This window comes from Triticum dicoccoides, chromosome 4A (assembly GCF_002162155.2).
Source record: "Triticum dicoccoides isolate Atlit2015 ecotype Zavitan chromosome 4A, WEW_v2.0, whole genome shotgun sequence".
In the NCBI taxonomy this organism is placed as follows: Eukaryota; Viridiplantae; Streptophyta; class Magnoliopsida; order Poales; family Poaceae; genus Triticum; species Triticum dicoccoides.
This window is the reverse complement of record NC_041386.1, coordinates 626,616,329-626,624,110: the sequence shown is the minus strand read 5'-3', so window position 1 is coordinate 626,624,110 and position 7,782 is coordinate 626,616,329.

The window sequence follows — 7,782 nt, the reverse complement described above, 5'->3', positions numbered from 1 at the left end:
CGGGGCCGATGGGATGGGAATAGGTTTATGGAGATGATGGCCTCGATGTAGATGGAGATGATGGCATTAACGATGAAATAGGTTTATGGAGATGATGGCATTAACGATGAAATAGGTTTATGGAGATGATGGCCTCGATGTAGATGGAGATGATGGCATTAACGATGAAATAGGTTTATGGAGATGATGGCCTCGATGCACATAATGTAGACCTCACGGAAAAAGGCTTGAGGAAAAGATGGTGCAAATGAGCATAAACCTGATCAAACATGCTTGGAAAGAGATCATGTAGATGAATATAATGCGGCTAAAATTGAAAGCAAAGTGTGATGCAGATTGCACTAGTGGGCTTCTTCAATAATAGTAAAAAGGCTTTCACAATCAAAAGGGTATGTGGATGGGCACACTCGTAGCAACAAGTGCAAAGGTTAAGACATTCACAAACCCTTTCCTTGGCGCATAGATATTTCGAGAGATTGAGAGCGGGCAGACTAGGACATGAACCTCATGAACTTTTCAATGATTATTCAGAAAGAATGGCACATGATGACACCTGGAAGGATGAAATTATAGAGGGAGGGCAAGATTGCTGACCATGAAAATAATTCATGGTGATGAAGAAGGGCAATACAACCACCTCCGGAATTATGTGAATGAGATCAGGAGGAGCAATCCTAGATCAACTTCTACGTGTTGCTTCATGAGGCAATGAAGTTTACCAAACTATACAGTGTTTCTTGATGCTTGCAAGAGTGGCTTTCTTCATGGATGCACGCAAGTGGTCTTCCTAGGTGCTTGTCATATTAACACTACATACAGAGGACGGTTGCTTGCAGCTGTAGGTGTTGACTCAAATGAGTGCATCTTTACTATAGCCTTTGATGCTGTTGAAGTGGAGGACATACCAATTTGGAACTGGTTTCTGGATACACTGAAAAGAAATCTTGGTGTGGCATCATCAGCATGGCACCTTGGACTACAATGTCAGACAACCAAAAGGTAGTTTCGTGTTGTTAATCATGCTCTTGTTCGATGTTTTCATTGCCTAGTTAGTTGGTGTCCTAATTTTTTGTTTGCGTTGCATGTAATGTGCAAGGTCTCATTAATGCAATCAGCGAAGTGTTTCCTGAGTCAGAACAAATGTTCTAGGTCAGACGTGTATATATATGGCAAAACTTCCAACGGCATTTCCAAGGAGATATCAGTAAGAATCAACCATGATATATAGCAAGGAGTAGCACAATGAAGAAGTATGAGCAGAGCATGGAAGAAAATGACGGCTATTAATGACGATGTTGTGATGCACACAAATGGCTACATGAATTGGACCCAAGCACTTGAGTAAGGGCATTTCAGAGTGATCTCCCAAACTTTGACATACTACTGAACAACATTTCAGAAGTTTTCAACGGGTAACATATTCTTGTCATCTTGTTTTCTACTTGTCGGTAGTTTGCTTGTATTCCAATTAGCTTTGTCGTATCAGTTTTGGTCATTTTGCTATCTTTCTTCAGTTTTGGTCATTTACAATGCCAAAATCCCAATATTTTTGGTCATTTTGCTTAGTACAACCAGTTTCATCATTTAAAATGCCAAAACTCCTACTTTTGTTAATGCAAAATTGAACTGGAATTGGGCCCACGCGTTTGGTTCTATATGATCATTTCTCACATGCAGAAACAGGTTCAACCATACAACACTAGCATCAATATTAAATTGCCAAACATAACAGCAGGTTCATACATAGAAGATGCCAGAAACAAGTTCATACAAATAACATAACAGTAGATACAACTGCATTAACTTCAAACTTAACCTAAACAGCAGTACATTCAAAAATACATTATCATCATCAGTAAAATGAACCGATTATCACCCGGACACTCGCATCTAGCACCATCATGAAACTTGCATTACTTCTTCATCATGTAAAACACAACAAAACAACGCCCACGACAAGCACTTGGAACCTACGTCTTCATCGTCACCACTAGCTCTCTCCATAGCTTCATGAGTGCAAAAGCTTGTTGCTTTTCCATGCCATTCCCACCTTGTTGATTCCACATGCCCAGCCTAGTACTGTTGCTGGAGGCTGCATTCCTTGTGTTATGCTCATGTGCAATATGAAGTTACTCCCTTCTCACCTATGCAGCACCAAGTGCATCCACAACATCATCAGCACTGAGATAGTGCTTGTCAATAAGGTACTCAACATACTCCAATTCCTAGTGCCAGAAATCACAAGTCACATACCAAACAACATACGCAATGGAAAAAATGGCACCTTTCCGGTCTAAAATCACCAAAATCATGAAAATGCACGCTCCAAATCGATGACTAACCCCATGCTTGACGCGTTTATAGAAAATCCAGCCTTCATGCTTCTCCACCATCGACATGTACATCTTCACCTTTTTGCGCCGAACGGGGCACCACATCAGGGGCACCAGCACGGCCCTCTGGCGGACAATGGAGCGGGAGGAGCTAACAGCAGACATTGGCAACAAAAAAGGGAGGTGCTGCCGATGAGAGAATGGGGGTCGTGGATGGCTATTTGAGGGGGGAGGGCCAGGGATTGGTTGTGGGCTAGGGATTTCGCTGTTTGTGGGATTTGCCATTTTACAAATAACCCCCCATGCAAAATTTGGTCAAATCGGTGCTGCATGCGTGGACGTCATGGACTAGTCAAACCGGTCTCATCTCAACCAGCTTGGAGGCAAGCGTGAAAGTTTAGTGGTTGCCCTCCCTCCCCCTGTCAGTTGTCGGGGAAGGTTTACAGGAAGGCCTTTTTGAGACCTCCTATTTGACACTCTTTGCGTCAAAAAAGGAGGGTTGTCGCACGGGACCGTCGTGGGTGGGCTGACTCATTGCACGAACATTGGAGTGGGAACTGTAGTGAACAGATGTATCGTGACTACTCTAGTGTTTTTGAGACGCTGACGTTTTTTCAAACGGTGAGCAATTTATAAAAAAAACCAGAACAATTTTGAAATTTTAGAAAAAACTGAAAGCACAAACATTTTACGAAATTGTAAACATCTTTAAGTTGCGAACCATTTTTGAAAACACGAATGGTTTTTAGAAATTCATTTTTTTGCAATTTCTGAACATATTATTTGAAAAGGCGCAAACATTTTTTGAAAAATGCAGACGGTTTTTGAAAATGCGTTTTTTTTAGTTTCCCAAACCTTTCGAGATCCATACATACAATTTTTTGAAAAATGCCAGAAATTTTAAAAATTGAATCGAAACAAATAAAAAGAAAGAACGAAAAACTGAAAAGACGGAGTCCCAGAGTACGTACATTGCAGCCTGGGGGGAGCACCGCAACCATCCGAAAGTGTGGGCATGTGCGTGCATCCGAGACAGACAGCTCTTGCGGACTGCGACATTCACGGCGGCGTTGGAAAGTGGCCTCGGATGCTCTTGGAGCTGCGTTCGAGGTGAGGTGGCCACGGCGAGACTCACTCGAGACAGACGCCGGCCGAGCTGTCGAGGAATGTCGTTTCGCTGGCTCCGCTGCCTTTTCTCCTTGGAACATACTCCCTCCGTCCGAAAATACTTATCATCAAAATAAATAAAAAGAGATGTACATGCCTAGCTCTAGCTGGCTAATGATGCCGCATGCATGGAGGCACTATGTATTTTATTGGAATGATATATACCACCAAGTTAATTTGTATCTGCTGTAGTTGCCAGCGATTTTTTTTTTTTTGACGGGAGTATAGGTGCTGGCGATTTAGCTGGGCCGACAATAAGACGCACTGCTTTGATTGAAATTTTTTTCTTTTAACTTGGGAAGTCTAAATAAGACGCTCCACAGCGATTTAGACGTATGCCCAAAGTCTAAATTCAGGCCAAGGCTTACCACGCACGCACGCACGCACCGTCAACCTAGGTCGAAATTTACCCACTAGTAGAAAACAGGGCTATGGTCCAGGCCGGCTCAGCCCATTAGTCCCGGTTCAGTCTAGAACCAGGGCCAATGTGGGCATTGGTCCCGGTTCGTGAGCCCAGGGGGCCGGCCGGGCCACGTGGGCCATTGGTCCCGGTTCGTCTGGACCTTTTGGTCCCGGTTGGTGGAACGAACCGGGACCAATGGGCCTCGCTCCTGGCCCACCACCATTGGTCCCGGTTGGTGGCTTGAACCGGGACCAAAGGCTCCCCTTTGGTACCGGTTCATGCCACCGACCGGGACCAATGAGGTGCCTATATATACCCCCTTGCGCAAGAGCAGAGCACAGTGCTCTGTTTTTTCTAGCCGAGGGGGAGAGGGCTTTGTGGTGCTCTAGCTCACCTCCTATGCACATGAGGTGTTCGATGGAATGCCCGAGCCACACTACTTAAGCTTTCTCATCTCGAAGCTCGACCTCCAAGCTCCATTTTCCTCGAGATTTGTCTAGATTTAGCGGTCCGTCACGCCCCGTCTCCGTCTTCACCGCCGTCGATCACCCGCGCCGATCTCATAACCGACACCACCGTGGTGAGCCTCTTGTTCTTATCTTCTTTCTGAAAGGAAAAATATTCTTACTTGTATGTTTAGATAGATACTTGTATCATTTTCTTACATTTATTATTGCATCTTATATAGTGCGATGGTTTTGGTATCCGCCCCCGTCGGCCCTCGTCCTGTCTATGATTCGGATTTGATATGTATATTATCTTTATAACTATTGGTTCATTTATTGTTTATGAAAATTATGCCGACCAATGTGACATAGATTTTATTTATCTAGGATGTATGTGAATCGGAAATGCCAACCGACCCTATTGTCGAGAGGTTAATTTTAGTTGAAGAAGAAAACAATTTGTTGAAGGAAAAAATAAAAAAAATTGAGGAGGAGAAGATGATATTGGAGTTGCATGTTGCGGATGTCGTCGATGATCACAAGATCAAGATGGATGCAATGCGCTTGAAGATTAGAAAGATTAGAAAATATGCCATTCATACCGAGGCTTGGTATCATTATGCCGTTGGATCAATTGTTACCTTGGTTGCGATTATGATCGCATTTGTTTTCGCATTGAAATGTTTTACATAGTTTCAATGTATGGTTTAATTAATTACATGCTCTGGAGAGCTATATGTTGTTAGATGAGAACTATGTATGCACTTTGATTTTAATGTGATGATGAACTTCTATTAATTTGGACACTTAATTATATATAATGCACGCAGATGAACCGGCAATGGATGTACGGTGACAGACACACCCGCGAGTACATTAAAGGCGTGCATGAGTTTCTCGATGCGGCTGAGGCAAACAAGCAGAATGATTTTATGTGTTGTCCATGCACTGAATATGGGAATACGAGGTCTTACTCTAACCGGAAAATCCTTCACTCCCACCTGCTTTACAAGGGTTTCATGCCACACTATAATGTTTGGACGAGGCACAGAGAAATAGGGGTTATGATGGAAGACGGCGAAGAAGAAGAGTACGATGACAACTATGTGCCCCCTGAATACGGTGATGCTGCAACGGGGGGAGCTGGTGAAGATCAAGAGGAACCAGACGATGTGCCCAATGATGCTGCCACGGGTGAAGCTGCTGAAGATCAAGAGGAACCATACGATGTGCCCGATGATGATGATCTCCGCCGGGTCATTGTCGATGCAAGGACGCAATGCATTAGTCAAAAGGAGAAGCTGAAATTCGATCGCATGTTAGAGGATCACAAAAAAGGGTTATACCCCAATTGCGAAGATGGCAACACAAAGCTCGGTACCATACTAGAATTGATGCAGTGGAAGGCAGAGAATGCTGTGGCTGACAAAGGATTTGAGAAGCTACTGAAATATTGAAGAAGAAGCTTCCAAAGATAACGAATTGCCCGACAGTACATACGCAGCAAAGAAGGTCGTATGCCCTCTAGGATTGGAGGTGGAGAAGATACATGCATGCCCTAATGACTGCATCCTCTACCGCGGTGCATACAAGGATCTGAACGCATGCCCGGTATGCGGTGCGTTGCGGTATAAGATCAAACGAGATGACCCTGGTGATGTTGACGGCGAGCCCCTTAGGAAGAGGGTTCCTGCGAAGGTGATGTGGTATGCTCCTATAATACCACGGTTGAAACGTCTGTTCAGAAACGAAGAGCATGCCAAGTTGATGCGATGGCACAGTGAGAACCGAAAGAAAGATGGGAAGTTGAGAGCACCCGCTGACGGGTCGCAGTAGAGAACAATCGAGAGAAACTACTGGGATGAGTTTGCAAAGGACCCAAGGAATGTATGGTTTGCTTTAAGCGTGGATGGCATTAATCCTTTCGGGGAGCAGAGCAGCAATCACAGCACTTGGCCCGTGACTCTATGTATGTATAACCTTCCTCCTTGGATGTGCATGAAGTGGAAGTTCATTATGATGCCAGTTCTCATCCAAGGCCCTAAGCAACCCGGCAATGAAATTGATGTGTACCTAAGGCCATTAGTTAAAGAAGTTTTACAGCTGTGGAATGGAAACGGTGTACGTACGTGGGATGAGCACAGACAGGAGGAATTTAACCTTAAGGCGTTGTTGTTCGTGACCATCAACGATTGGCCCGCTCTCAGTAACCTTTCAGGACAGACAAACAAATGATATCACGCATGCACGCACTGTTTAGATGACACTGAAAGTATATACCTGGACAAATGCAGGAAGAATGTGTACCTGGGCCATCGTCGATTTCTTCCGACCAACCATCAATGTCGAAAGAAAGGTAAGCATTTCAAAGGCGAGGCAGATCACCGGAAGAAGCCCGCCATGCGCACCGGTGATCACGTGCTTGCTATGGTCAATGATTTACACTACGTAATCTTTGGAAAAGGTCCCGGTGGACTAGCTGTTCCGAATGACGCTGAGGGACACACACCCATGTGGAAGAAGAAATCTATATTTTGGGACCTACCCTACTGGAAAGACCTAGAGGTCCGCTCCTCAATCGACGTGATGCACGTGACGAAGAACCTTTGCGTGAACCTGCTAGGCTTCTTGGGCGTGTATGGGAAGACAAAAGATACACCTGAGGCATGAGAGGACCTGCAACGTTTGCACGAAAAAGACGGCATGCCTCCGAAGCAGTATAAAGGTCCTGCCAGCTACGCTCTTACGAAAGAAGAGAAAGAAATCTTCTTAGAATGCCTGCTCAGTATGAAGGTCACGACTGGCTTCTCGTCGAATATAAAGGGAATAATAAATATGCCAGAGAAAAAGTTTCAGGACCTAAAGTCTCATGACTGCCACGTGATTATGACGCAACTGCTTCCGGTTGCATTGAGGGGGCTTCTACCGGAAAACGTCCGATTAGCCATTGTGAAGCTATGTGCATTCCTCAATGCAATCTCTCAAAAGGTGATCGATCCAGAAATCGTACCAAGGCTAAGGAGTGATGTGGCGTAATGTCTTGTCAGTTTCGAGCTGGTGTTTCCACCATCCTTCTTCAATATCATGACGCATGTCCTAGTTCATCTAGTCGACGAGATTGTCATCCTGGGGCTCGTATTTCTACACAATATGTTCCCTTTTGAGAGGTTCATGGAAGTCCTAAAGAAATATGTCCGTAACCGCGCTAGGCCAGAAGGAAGCATCTCCATGGGCCATCAAACAGAGGATGTTATCGGGTTTTGTGTTGACTTCATTCCTGGCCTTAACAAGATAGGTCTCCCTAAATCGCGGTATGAGGGGAGACTGACTGGAAAAGGCACTCTGGGAAGAGACTCAATAATATGCAGGGACGGATATTCTTGGTCTCAAGCACACTACACAGTTCTACAGAACTCTACCTTGGTGACCCTGT